Below are 14,505 nucleotides of genomic sequence, written 5' to 3'. Positions count from 1 at the left end.
GGAACCGGGTGCCTAAGAACCCCCCTACTACTACTTAGCTTCGCCCCTGAGGAGGAGACGCTACCACACAACATCAAATAGGCGACACGGATGAGATCAATCAGACCGCTTCTCTAAAATAATATGTACTACACTATCAAAGACGTATCGAAAAGCAATATCATTGCTACTACGAAAAGGATTTTCGTTAACAGTATTTAAAAAACGTATGGTTTTTCGTGGGTGAACGATCACTCTGCTAGTAACCAAAGGCAATGTAAAAATCTTTACAAGCTGTTTTTTAGAGGGTAGACGTACACCGCCTTTCAATAATATGTTCACATACGTACGGTCATCCTAATATGTTCGCCCGTTTTAAGACTTCTGCCCTTAGACAAACGAAAAAATATTTTTAATTTTAGTGGTGGATTCGCAGACCCAAATTCCCAAACATGTATGTTGCGTGCATGAAAAATATAGGAGTTTGAACGCAGCACTCTGACTGCACACATTGTTCCCTACCATCTCACCATCAAGCACCTGTTTTTGGTCTAGATACATGCAATATATTATTATTTCGATTTGTTCTTCTCCAAAACTTATAATGCATGTTTCGTACTATCACTTCAAATTAAAATATCATCGACTACAACGTTAGTTGATCTCATTGATCTCCACATTTTGTTATAGAGCATGTTTACATCCGAGGTGATTTGAAATAAATATCTTAAGATTTCTTTAAATATGGATCTGAGATTTCCAAATGATCGAAAAGGTTGGCAGCTATAAACATGTAGATCTCGTCTAGGCCTATAATTTAGATATAAAATTTGTCTTCATCGGATTTAACGTGAAAAAGTCAGGAGTAGACAAGTGGTTTTTTTCTCAAATTGATTTTAGCAGTGGTTGCTTAAGTGTCGCCTATAGTAATTGATTTTCATATGCAAAAGTCCTCGGCCTGTAAAAATATAAAAGTTATTTTTCATAGGTAGTTGACTTAAGATCAATTTCCTAGGCAATTCTTGACCGAGGAGTCCAGTGCATTTGTACTGTCATCTTTTTACAGATTTTTTTTCTCACCTGCCTACAAAAATAAACGGACGGTATTGCCGAAAATCGTTTTGTGGTCATGTAAAATAACTCGCTAGGTTTCTTTCGTTTGCATCCCTCCTATCTAATCATATGTAGTCACGTCAAGGGATGAAAATAGTCGCAAACGATCGAAAACAAACCCTCAACATTTCCATAACTATTTTTCTCAGAAACAGAAACGATATCGGAAAACCAGAAATGGAACAATACGAACGGAAACATGTCAGCACATATCGGAAACCGGTAACAAATACAGAAACATTAAACTATGAAAACATATATTTAACTTTACATATGTTGTTATATATATAAATAAATTCAAGCTTATCCTATATAAATTACGAATTAACTTTATTTTAGCCATGCACTCAAGTTGGGGATTTGATTGAAGAGTCAATCAACCTTTAAACTGTGGGCCAAGTAGAGACATGACCTAAAAATATCAACATATTTAGAAATACAGTAATTACTATATTATAAAAGAGTAAATTCCATAAGAATACCGTAAATACGAAAACGATTGATATAACAACCAAACCATTTCCATCCCTAGTCACGTCCATGGTTTTCATAATATAGGGCCAGCCAATTGAAGCGTGTTTGCAATAATATAGGGATAAAAAAAAACACAGACACGGGTAGAGAAAACACGTACGTCTATGAAAGGTCCATCATCATAAATATGGTTTCATAAAAATATGACTATAATATCTATTTACAGATAAGGGACATACCGACGTCACTGATTACTTCTAATTCACAGACGTTTCTCTTAGATGGAGAACATGCTATATATGTAACGAAGTTTTAGATCTTAACTTGGTATAGAACTTGATAGTGAACAATCTTTTCATTTGACATTTAGTTGTTCACGTGTTAGTATAAGTTTGACATGTTCCCAGACATATTTTAAAAAATAATTTTTGAAATTTCCAAATGATTTTGGATTGAGACATGTTTCTATACGAAAACTGTAGAGCTCGACCCGTTCTATATCTTGTTAGTGACATGACATCGTTTTCATTTGACGTTATCTATATGTTACAAGCTTTTCAAGTCTATTAGGAAATTTTTTTTTTCAATTTTTCAACTGACCTCGTATAGAGATATGAACTATATCAAATTTGTATAGCTCGACAAGAGTTGTTGTTGATCCTCTCTGTAAAAATCATTTAGCGTTAAATATGCTTTACAAGTTTTAGTGAGGTGAACTTAAAATAGCTACGTCCCATGTTCATTCAAGTACGTAGGGTGTCATACGTGAGACGGTAAGCAGGTTAAACGAGGCAAATGAGGTTCAAATCGTATATACCGCACACACGCTCATTTTCATGAAAAGAAAAAGTGTAAGGCCTTGTTTAGTTGGTGAAATGAAAATTTTTAGATGTCACATCGGATGTTTGACCGGATGTCGAAAGGGGTTTTCGGACACGAATGAAAAAACTGATTTCATAACTCGCCTGGAAACCGCGAGATGAATCTTTTGAGCCTAATTAATCCGTCATTAGTACATATAGGTTAATGTAGCACTTATGACAAACTGTGCAATTAGTTTTTCATTTTATTCATATTTAATGCTTTATACATGTATCCAAAGATTTGATGTGACGTTTTTGGAAAAAAAAATTTGGGACGACCGTGTATGATGAAACTTGGAGTACCCTACAGTACCTAGCTAGTAAAATACGATATTTTTTCGAGGTTTTTTTTTCTTAAAAAGTCAAGTCAACATACATGGCTACAACGGCACGCCAGCTAGGCCAACTTGTGCTTATAACTTAAGTTGATATAGCTTGAAAAATCTATAATCATTTATTCTTTTCTTTTAATATCAAATCACGGTAATACACAATATGCATGTTATGCAATATTTTGTCTCTCGAAATTGTTAAATATGCTTCTAAAACACTTTAAAACAACATTCAATTAATTAAAGGTGAAACAATATACTATATGTTAAGCTATAATTAATTAATACATAAAAGGTAGCATATACAATACGCATTTATGGCTAAGTATAAAAGTACGATTCAACGACTATGATTAAAAATGGTAGTGACCCAACAATCTTTCTTTTCTCGATGATATGGCTCTACGCATATTAAGTAAATAGGTCCAACTAACATATATATAGGAATTAATAGTATATTAGTGTTTGCAATTTACAATAGAACAAAAACAGAGTATCAAAACGCTAAAACCTCTAAAATTAGTTCTAACGAGATGATATTAACAGTCGTCCTGGCAACTTCATAGAAATTTGTATAGGCTACACACATGGAAATAGCTATACGTCCAACTCAAACGTTACGATATGCATCTGACCGGTGTATGTGGGTTCCTGCAGCTTGCATGGGTTCACCAAGAGAGAAGCAGCGGTGATTGGTGGATATGGTATGGTCAGACGTGGATCGTAAGAATCCCGTCGTACGCATAGCAGTGCTCTACACATATATATTCTCTCTGATCCGGTCAAATTAATTTATATGTATGTTTGGACAAATTCCAAATCTATGTATAGGTTTGTTCAAAAATAATATAATATATGGGGTATATAAAGTTTTATATATAAAATATATAATTGAAAAATAATGTTCGGGGTTGTATTTTGAAAATCGTTTTGATATCCAAGAGGACATGTTCTTTTGTGAGGGAGTGTAATGAATGAAAATGATCCATGTATACAATTATTTCACATTGACTACCGTCTATAAATAGCAGTCTTCTTGTAGACATCCTCTTCATCCTTGCAAGTTAACCCTTTCCTCTTTCCTCAATGTCCCACACAACCCATACCTTCTGCTAAGCGCGCTGTTAGCTCCTTGTGGAGATTATGGGTACCCCATATCCACACGGCATGGTTATCCGACTAGTAATAGGGGATAATATATATGTATGGAATATGTAACAGATCGTGACTTGGGTATTACGTTTTCCTATATATTATGGAACGGCCTAAAGTCCTGGTTTGATAAGATTGTAAAGTAGATTTAGGAAACCGATACCGTATTGGTTAAGGTTTCTATCTTGTAATCCTGCCCCCCATCCTATATAAGGTGGGCAGGAAGCCCTCTAGGGGGCATGAGACAACCTGATCGTCAGATCAATACATACTCGGCGGATTCAAATCCCCAAACAGGAGTAGGGTATTACCTCTCATTGAGAGGGCCTGAACCTGTCTAAATCCTTTGTCTCTGCATCCATCCACTTTTAGGTCTCGTGCGCTACCCCGTTTTATTATTGCCGAATTCATGTTTCGACAGTTGGCGCGCCAGGTAGGGGAGCGCCGAGTTTCCCATCGATAAGTGTGATGAAATAAATCACTGGCGGCGACAGCCCAACAGGATTGGAGATCAATCTACTACAATCCAGCCGCCAATCTAGTCGTCGTCGTCGCCGTTTTCTATTATGCTCGGTGAGATTGATTTCGCTGAGATTAGACTGGACGCTTTGGGTTCGACATGGAGTCGGCGCCTTGGCGGAGGCATGCAGCAGGGCGTCATCCACCACAGACCCAGTCACCCAGCCGCGCGAAGACAGCTACTCGCCGGGACAGGTTCCAAATCGGCATCAGCTTTGTCATCTCATCGATTCAATTTCTTCGGTCAATTTCCAATTGGTCGTCTCCGGTACTTTGGCTACGGGCACACAACAATAAGCCGAATCAATGCTCAAGTACATGCAGCAATCCGTTGCCGCCGACATCACCTTCTGATTAAATTGATCTACAATGAGATCGGGAGAGCAGCTCATCAAAGCCACCTGCAGTCTATACGGCAACCCAACTATCTCGTATATATATGGACATCACCATCTGGCCGAGATTGGTTGGACTAAGGACTGGTGTCTCCGTCTACAAGACTAGCCTATTATGCCGCTGTTGTTGGGCGTCTACAACTTCACCGCCGGCCTGTCTCCACCGCCGTCGACTGGTGTCCTCGCCTATACGGTTGGTTGGTCACACCATCGTTGATGGGCGTCTTCGCTTTCACCGACCGGCTTGCTTCCGCCGCCGACTAGTGTTTTCGCCTATACGGTTGGCGGACTCCGCCGCCGTTGATGGGCCTCGTCATCTACACCGGCTTGCCTTCGCCACTGCTACCCGGTGTCTTCGTTGCTATTGATGGATGGCTTCGGTCCTACATCAGCTGCTTCTGTTGTCGCCGAGGGAATACAAAAAAGCTAAGTCATTATTAATTTTCTTTATATGATATTTTCCTTTTCCTCTGCCTCACTATATCAACTGGTTCGCCGTTTACTAGTGAGTCGGGGGCTACATATGTTATATCATATTTTTTAATAATTTCCATAATATTCATCTTGATTGCTTGCGACATAATCTGAGTACAAAAGTGCCTATCGAGTTATGGAGTTCCATCTTCCTATGCTTTCCGTTTGGTTTGCCAATGGATAGTTGCCTTTGGGCCGATTCCTAGCACCCGGGGGCTCGTTGGATGGACCGAATAACGCAAGGTGCTAAGTATTATTCGGAATAAATCAAAAGCATAGAGATGAGATAAATTTATTTTCTGCTCTTAATAATTGCAAAAGTACCCGAGTAGTAAATTCTGATTCGTGAAACTTTGTTCCATTAATGACGAACTCATGTCACTCATATGCATGTTTGGGAAGTGCCTAGGCCGACTCCCATTGCTTGGGGCTATGACAAGTCGGACAGAGTGTTTAAACGTGATGAGTCATCTGCTCGGGGAAATCAAAATTGACAAGAGGAGAAATATATATTTATAAATGTTTTAAAATACTTGCATTTTTCTCGAGTATTATATTTACATCAGATACTACTCATCCTATATGTTTGTTCTGCAGGATCCAGATCCAGATATGCATGAAAGGGATTCATGGCGTTAAGCTTATCTCTTATGCTCCAGGAATGGATCAGTCAGAACATCACCACCGGCTTGCCGTCGTCGCCGCCGACTGGTGTCCTCGCCTATACAGTTGGGTGGTCACACCGCCGTTGTTGGGCGTCTACGTCTTCACCGACCGGCCGCCTCGCCCGCCGCCGACTGGTGTTTCCGCCTGCACGGCAGGCCTATTATGTCGCTGTTGTTGGGCGTCTACGTCTTCACCGACCGGCCGCCTCGCCCGCCGCCGACTGGTGTTTCCGCCTGCACGGCTGGCCTATTATGCCGCTGTTGTTGGGCGTCTACGTCTTCACCGACCGGCCGCCTCGCCCGCCGCCGACTGGTGTTTCCGCCTGCACGGCTGGCCTATTATGCCGCTGTTGTTGGGCGTCTACGTCTTCACCGACCGGCCGCCTCGCCCGCCGCCGACTGGTGTTTCCGCCTGCACGGCTGGCCTATTATGTCGCCGTTGTTGGGCGTTTACGTCTTCACCGACCGGCCGCCTCGCCCGCCGCCGACTGGTGTTTCCGCCTGCACGGCTGGCCTATTATGTCGCCGTTGTTGGGCGTCTACGTCTTCACCGACCGGCCGCCTCGCCCGCCGCCGACTGGTGTTTCCGCCTGCACGGCTGGCCTATTATGTCGCCGTTGTTGGGCGTCTACGTCTTCACCGACCGGCCGCCTCGCCCGCCGCCGACTGGTGTTTCCGCCTGCACGGCTGGCCTATTATGCCGCTGTTGTTGGGCGTCTACGTCTTCACCGACCGGCCGCCTCGCCCGCCGCCGACTGGTGTTTCCGCCTACACGGCTAGCCTGTTATGCCGCCGTTGTTGGGCGTCTACGTCTTCACCGACCGGCCGCCTCGTCCGCCACCGACTGGTGTCACCGCCTGCACGGCTGGCCTGTTATGACGCCAACTGATGCTATCTTCTTCACGGCTGGCTACATCACCGTCACCGCTAATAGGCATCATCTTCAACACAAGCTGTCTACGTCTGCTGCTGACTAGTGCTCTCACCTCTACGTCTGGTTTAGACAGCTACCACTACTGATGAACATCATCGTCTTCCGTCGCCGACTGGTTATGCTGTCGCCGACTAGTGCTTTTATCTTCATAACTGCGCGTCTTCAGTACCAGTTTGCTTCTGTTGCCGACGACTCGTGTTCACTTCATCACGGCAATGCAACTTTGTCATCATGGTAGAGCGACTTCATCTTTATTATCTTCGGCACTGGCAAACTCTATTGCTGCTACTTCGCAAGTTTTGCTACTTCACCAACCACGACGTCTTTGTGAGCCTCGACATCTCGGCATGCGATGCCATGTTATTTTACTACAACAAGAGGCTCTCCAATATTCAGGATTTCTACTTGGACATCTTCAACACATATCTTCAATCAAGCAATGACTACTCGACGACAAGAAGCTATAATTCTCGACTCTATGTTCAGTTGTTTCCCAACTAACCAAAGAGTCGGGGGCTACACAAATACAAGGCGCAAAATTTGACAAATTTTATGTCAAGCTGAAGAAATCAATTCATCAACCAACGAGTCAACTCCAGGAGTCATTATCTTCATCTTTGATAATATATAGAGCAGACATTCTACTTCAACAACTTGAAATATTTCGGTTTGGACGAGTTGGACAACAACATCAACACTCCTCCAAGTGAAGCATCTACAACAGCTATAACATTAATTTGATGGATTATTGTCACTGACATCATCACCAGCACCTCTGCTTCATCGGCCCTGACATCTCCGCTGTTGCTAATAGATGATTATGTTTTCGCCGACTTATTATTTCACCTTCATGGTTGACCTACTATGCAAATGCTGATGAGCGTCTTTGTCATTATCATTGGTTGCTACACTGCTATTGGCTGGATCACCAACATCGTCATCTTCATCAACATACTGTCAAGCCTCTTCAAGATAGCCCACTCTACTACTGTTTGATGAGCAATTTCGTCATCATAGTCGATCATCTCTGTTGCTACTGACGGTTGCATTTGTCGTCGTCAACTATTTTCTTCATTTTCATGATTGGTGGATTTCGTTATTGCCTTTGATACGTGTCTACATCTTCACCGTCGGCTTGCTTTCGTCACCACCGACTGGTATCCTCGCCTTCACGGATGGCTTATTATGTCGCCACTAATGGGCATCTTCATCTTCTTCACCGGCTGCCTCATTTGTCACCGACTGATTATTTCGCCACCATGGCTGCTCAATTTTGTCGATGTTGCTGGATGCCTTCATCTTCACTGTTGGCTGACTTGTCTGCTGCCGACTGGTTTCTTCGCTCCACAGCTATGCAACTTCATCACTTTTGATTGCTACCATCAATGGACAATTGTGACTACGACAGAAGGACAAGCTATATGCTCAGGGGTTTACTAGCTCAAACACAAGTATCATACCTTCAATTTGGACTTGCTCTGGATATATGCACTATGAATTCGTGATCATGGGTCTATTTTCTATGCTCAAAGACTGGACTATTTATTATTCCCCGTAAGGGTTATCAACTGAATACTTGCGCCAGTCGGGATTCAATTGTTACACCTATTTTGGAGTATCCCATAAGGGATAATCATTCAGATCAGAACCTATTCATATGAGCTACACTTGGTCTATATTACCCGGAAGATTTATTACTCGGGAGCATGTTACATGCGTCATCCTTTAAAGGGTGTCGAAGGTATATTTTTTGGCCTAGGCCTAATATGTCTGCAGCCCATATTTTCAGGTGTGGCCTGTCACGTTCTTTTAGGGACTTAGGCACTTTTCGCTTAGGCCAAAGTGCGCGTGATCAAGTGCCCAATACCTTAAAATCCTTTTATACCGCAGTTACTCGACTTTTTAGGAGTTGGTACAATGCATCTTAAAAGGTGTCAAACAGTAAAGCTTTATATAGCTGCCCCGCTGACTTTTTTATATAGTCAAGGTGCTGTTTGGGTTTATCAAGCAATTGATTGGATATAATATCATTGCTTTTTGCCACGTAAGTGTGCATTTTTATTGACCAATATTATGGCTTAGGCTGATTATATATTATGGTCATTTTTTAGGCGGTTGGTAAATCCTTTATGAGTTTACTTACTCGGATGTTATACCACATGTGCCATATATTTTCAGGTGTGGTGAAACCATGTGTCTTTTAGGGACTTAAGCACATCTGTTAAAGCAGTGTGCGCATGGCGTATGCCCAATACTTTGGAAATTTCTTTATTCACAGCATTCAAGCTTCTTTATAGTTGTTTTGCTATGTGAACTTTCAAAGATGTTGTCAACTTTAGGTTGTACGCATCATATTATGCCAAGCAGTCGGTATATCACTTGGATCATATTATTCGGGGATTCACACCGCATATGCTATATATTGATATCAAGTCACTTGGTTGATTACAATTATCAAAACCACTCGGTTGGTTAGATTATTTATTCCTTGACTATATGTTTGGTTGGTTCAATTAACCACATAGTCGGGGGCTACACCTATTAGGTGCATCTATTCGATGCACCTGACTTTATTTTTCAGCCCTCCACAGTCTTCAGATTTGGTAAAAGTACTCGGGAGACCATGGCGAAGATGATTGAAGCACTCGGCTTTGGAGTAATCTAGTTCGAGAGAAGATTATATTTTCGACTGTGAAGGTCTCAGGGGCTACTGTGGAGATTATGGGTACCCCATATCCACACGGCATGGTTATCCGACTAGTAATAGGGGATAACATATATGTATGGAATATGTAACAGATCGTGACTTGGGTATTACGTTTCCCTATATATTATGGAACGGCCTAAAGTCCTGGTTTGATAAGATTGTAAAGTAGATTTAGGAAACCGATACCGTATTGGTTAAGGTTTCTATCTTGTAATCCTGCCCCCCATCCTATATAAGGTGGGCAGGAAGCCCTCTAGGGGGCATGAGACAAACTGATCGTCAGATCAATACATACTCGGCGGATTCAAATCCCCAAACAGGAGTAGGGTATTACCTCTCATTGAGAGGGCCTGAACCTGTCTAAATCCTTTGTCTCTGCATCCATCCACTTTTAGGTCTCGTGCGCTACCCCGTTTTATTATTGCCGAATTCATGTTTCGACACTCCTGGTTGCATATATATATACCAGGCTCTCTGTCTTCGATAGATAATAGCAAAGATATTATTAGAGATTAGCTAGCTAGTTACCCACTAGCTATACGCTGATCGACTGATCAGGTAAACTATATCAAACCGAACTTTTGGTTAATTTGTAATTTTAATATCATGCATGTATGCAGCAGGTACATCTGCACGTCAAGAATTTTGGCTTGCTTAGTTTCACCTATTTTGGCGGTGAAACTACATAAAATATCAGATTTATTTGATTGCCCATTCCGTATTGTCGAAACATGATTTCGGCAATAATAAAAGGGGGTAGCGTACGAGACCTAAAAGTGGATGGATGTGGAGACAAAGGATTTAGACAGGTTCAGGCCCTCTCAATGAGAGGTAATACCCTACTCCTGTTTGGGGATTTGAATCCGCCGGGTGTAGTATAGATCTGACGATCAGGTTGTGTCATGCCCCCTAGAGGGCCTCCTGCCCACCTTATATAGGACGGGGGGCAGGATTACAAGATAGAAACCTTAACCAATACGGTATCGGTTTCCTAAATCTACTTTACAATCTTATCAAACCAGGACTTTAGGCCGTTTCATAATATACAGGGAAACGTAATACCCAAGTCATGATCTGTTACATATTTTATATATATAAGTTATCCCCTATAACTAGTCGGATAACCACGCCGTGTGGGTATGGGGTACCCATAATCTCCACAGTAGCCCCTGAGACCTTCACAGTCGGAAAGATAATCTTCTCTCGAACTAGATTACTCCAAAGCCGAGTGCTTCAATCATCTTCGCCATGATCTCCCGAGTGCTTTTTCCAAATCAGAAGACTGTGGAGGGCTGAAAAAATAAAGTCAGGTGCATCGACTAGATGCACCGAGTGGTTTCGATAATTGTAGTCAACCAAGCGACTTAATATTAATATGTAGCATATGCGGTGTGAATCCCTGAATAATATGATCCAAGTGATATACCGACTGCTTTGTAAAATATGATGAGTGTAACCTAAAGTTGGCTACATCATTGAAAATTCACATAGCAAAACAGCTATAAAGAAGCTTGTATGTTGTGAATAAAGAATTTTCCAAAGTATTGAGCATACGCCATGCGCACACTGCTTTAACAGATGTGCTTAAGTCCCTAGAAGACACATGGTTCCACCACACCTGGAAATATATGGCATATGTGGTATAAAATCCGAGTAAATAAACTCATAAAGGATTTACCAACCGCCTGAAAAATGACCACAATATATAATCAGCCTAAGCCATAATATTGGTCAATAAAAATGCACACTTACGTGGCAAAAAGCAATGATATTGTATCCAATCAATTGCTTAAAAACCCAAACAGCACCATGACTATATAAAAAAGTCAGCGGGCCAGCTATATAAAGCTTTACTGTTTGACACCTTTTAAGATGCATTGTACCAACTCCTAAAAAGTCGAGTAACTGCGGTATAAAAGGATTTTAAGGTATTGGGCACTTGATCACGCGCACTTTGGCCTAAGCGAAAAGTGCCTAAGTCCCTAAAAGAACGTGACAGGCCACACCTGAAAACATGGGCTGCAGACATATTAGGCCTAGGCCAAAAAATATGCCTTCGACACCCTTTAAAGGATGACGCATGTAACATGCTCCCGAGTAATAAATCTTCCGGGTAATATAGACCAAGTGTAGCTCATATGAATAGTTTCTGATCTGAATGATTATCCCTTATGGGATACTCCAAAATAAATATAATAATTGAATCCCGACTGGCGCAAGTATTCGGTTGTAACCCTTATGGGGAATAATAAATAGTCCAGTCTTTAAACATAGAAAATAGACCCATGATCATGGATCCATATTGCATGTATCCAGAGCAAGTCCAAATTGAAGGTATGATACTTGTGTTTGAACTAGTAAGCCCCTGAGCACGTAGTCACAATTGTTCATTGATGGTAGCTGACGCAATTGGCATAGAGACAAGACGACCAATACAGAGATAATATTGCCCAGCAGAGGTGGCAAAAATATTGGTGGTAGTGAAGATAGTGATACCAATCAAAAGTGATGAAGTTGCACAGCCGTGGAGGCGAAGAAACCAGTCGGCAGCAGTCAGATCAGCCAGTAATGAATATGAAGGCGCTCAGCAATAAAGTTGTGTAGCTATGGCAGCGAAATAATCAGTCGGTGACAGACGAGGCAAATCAAAGGCGATGACGAAATCCACCAATCATGAAGATGAAGAAAATACTTGACGACGACAAACGCAACCGACATGATGAAGATGACGATGTCGGTGATCCAGCCAACAGCAGTGTAGCAACCAATGATAATGACAAAGACGCTCATCAGCATTTGCATAGTAGGTCAACCGTGAAGGTGAAATAATAAGTCGGCGAGAACATAACATCCATTAGCAACAGCAGAGATGTCAGGGTCGATGAAGCAGAGGTGCTGGTGATGATGTCAGTGACAATAATCCATCAAATTAATGTTATAACTGTTGTAGATGCTTCACTTGGAGGAGAGTTGATGTTGTTGCCCAACTCGTCTAAACCGAAATATTTGAAGTTGTTGAAGTAGAATGTCTGCTCCGAAGCAAAGATGAAGATAATGACTCCTGGAGTTGACTCGTGGGTTGATGAATTGATTTCTTCAGCTTGACATAAAATTTGTCAAATTTTGAGCCTTGTATTTGTGTAGCCCCCGACTCTTTGATTAGTTGGGAAGCAACTGAACATAGAGTCGAGAACTGTAGCTTCTTGTCGTCGAATAGTCATTGCTTGATTGAAGATATGTGTTGAAGATGTCCAAGTAGAAATCCTGAATATTGGAGAGCCACTTGTTGTAGTAAAATAACATGGCATTGCATGCCGAGATGTCGAGGTTCACAAAGACGTCGTAGTTGTTGAAGTAGTAAAACTTGCGAAGTAGCAACAATAGAGTTTGCCGGTGCCGAAGATAATAAAGATGAAGTCGCTCCACCATGATGACAAAGTTGTATTGCCGTAATGAAGTGAACACAAGTCGGCGGCAACAGAAGCAAACTGGTAGTGAAGACGCGCAGTTGTGAAGATAAAAGCACCAGTCGGCGGCGGCATAATCAGTCGGCGACGGAAGATGATGATGTCCATCAGAAGTGGTAGCTGTATAAACCAGACGTAGAGGTAAGGGCACTAGTCAGCAACAGACGAGACGACCGGCGATTAAGATGTAGATGCCCAACAACGGCGGTATAATAGGCCAGCCGTGCATGCGGAAACTCCAGTCGGCGACGGACGAGGCGGCCGGTCGGTGAAGACGTAGACGCCCAACAACGGCGGCATAATAGGCCAGCCGTGCAGACGGAAACACCAGTCGGCGGCGATGGAGGCAGGCCGGTGGTGGAGTCGTAGACGCCCAACAACGACGGCATAATAGGCCAGCCGTGCAGACGGAGATACCAGTCGGCGGCGGCGAAGGCAAGCCGGTCGGTGAAGACGTAGACGCCCATCAACGGTGGCATAATAGGCCAGCGTGCAGGCGGAAACACCAGTCGGCGGCGATGGAGGCAGGCCGGTGGTGGAGTCGTAGACGCCCAACAACGATGTCGCGACCGGGAAAATTGCCTTTTCCCGAACGCTAGTGTATTAATCCCCGTCCCAGGAAAAGCCGGGGTACACCATACAAACATGATATAAAAGACACATCTTTATTACATCGATAATATTTACATTATTACAAAGGCACTTAAGGCCTGACAATCAAAAATAAACAGCAGCGGACTAGCGGGCCTACGGCTCCATCTTCACAGGCGCTCAACTGGGGTATAAGCCAGGACTCCACCTAAGACATCTTCTCCAAAGCTTCTCTTACTGAAGGGGGGGAGAGAGATAGAGCAAGAATGAGTACAACCACAGTACTCAGCAAGCCATACCGGGGATGCACAATTAATGCAAAGGAGTACAAGGGGATAATAATAGGGGTTAGGTTTTGCGGTAAACAGCATTTAAAAGTCACTTAGTTGCCCAAAGCTATTTTATAAAGACGATCCTAGAGCTACACAGTATTATTAAACAAGGCCGTGAACCCTCACGAACCTGCCTTAACCCAAGGCCTACGATGATTCAGACCGAACTGGCAACCCGACCCTGGGTCCCAGCTCGTCCCAAGCCAACCCAGGCCAACCATTCCACATTTTAGTTGTTGAGCAAATTTTAAGAATTGAAACACTGACTTGGGTACATTGCTCGGCTTGCCCATAACCGAGGGCGCGGCTATTCGAATAGATTATACTCTGATCAGAGGTGTACATCTTTACCCACAAGACACATCTTCCTCACGTGCAACCACGTGCCACATACCACCACGGTATACGGACGGAAGACGTGACATAGTTCCCAACCCATCCTAGCCATAAACAAGAGTACCGACCCAATCCCACCTACGGCCGGAACCTCCGGGACAGGCAGGCAGGA

Source organism: Oryza sativa, chromosome 8 (genome assembly GCF_034140825.1).
Source record: "Oryza sativa Japonica Group chromosome 8, ASM3414082v1".
NCBI classification, from domain to species: domain Eukaryota; kingdom Viridiplantae; phylum Streptophyta; class Magnoliopsida; order Poales; family Poaceae; genus Oryza; species Oryza sativa.
The sequence above is the reverse complement of the archived record's forward strand: the minus strand, read 5'-3'. Positions refer to the sequence as shown.